This window comes from Cervus canadensis, chromosome 23 (assembly GCF_019320065.1).
Source record: "Cervus canadensis isolate Bull #8, Minnesota chromosome 23, ASM1932006v1, whole genome shotgun sequence".
Lineage (NCBI taxonomy): Eukaryota > Metazoa > Chordata > Mammalia > Artiodactyla > Cervidae > Cervus > Cervus canadensis.
The window spans coordinates 51114938-51115560 of record NC_057408.1 but is presented as its reverse complement, the minus strand read 5'-3'; the positions used below and the strand labels follow the sequence as shown (position 1 = coordinate 51115560).

At 37.2% G+C, this 623-nt stretch overlaps 1 non-coding gene across 1 annotated transcript; it reads left to right on the top strand.

Annotated features, from left to right (window-relative positions):
* The first annotated feature begins 311 nt into the window (after positions 1 to 311).
* LOC122425943 lies at positions 312 to 418 on the top strand. Its single transcript, XR_006265085.1, has one exon. It is a non-coding gene; the product is annotated as a U6 spliceosomal RNA (small nuclear RNA).
* Positions 419 to 623: the final 205 nt, after the last annotated feature.

Genomic DNA, 623 nt, shown 5'->3' with positions numbered 1-623 from the left:
TGGGGTCACAGAGAGTTGGACATGAATGAGTGACTAACACTTTTTCTTCTTTTTACTAGTGAGATGGAGATAGGTAAAGAGGATTTTAAGATAGCCTTTCTTCATGGTGCTTCATCCTAAACAAATACAATAATGATCTAAATTATTTTTTAAGGCTTCTTGTGTTGGACTTGTGTGTCTTTTGAGTGTTTCCTATGCTTAGATTGGCCACTTCAGACTTAGCTCTAATTGTTACACATTTTAGGGAACACCATATTGGATTTTAAACATATGGCAAATACAGTGATATTTTGAATAAAATCGTTAATCTAGTGCTCGCTTCGGCAGCACATATACTAAAATTGGAACGATACAGAGAAGATTAGCATGGCCCCTGCGCAAGGATGACACGCAAATTCGTGAAGTGTTCTGTATTTTTAATGGAAAAAAGACAACCTCTTTAACAAGTGGTGCCGGGAAAACTGGTCAACCACTTGTAAAAGAATGAAACTAGAACACTTTCTAACACCTTACACAAAAAATCGTTAATCTAGAAACTGAGATGAAAGCACACCTTTGCAATGACCACTCAAATGTTGGAATTACAGTGCAAGGGGTTGGGTAGTCACAGAATAAGGGTGTAG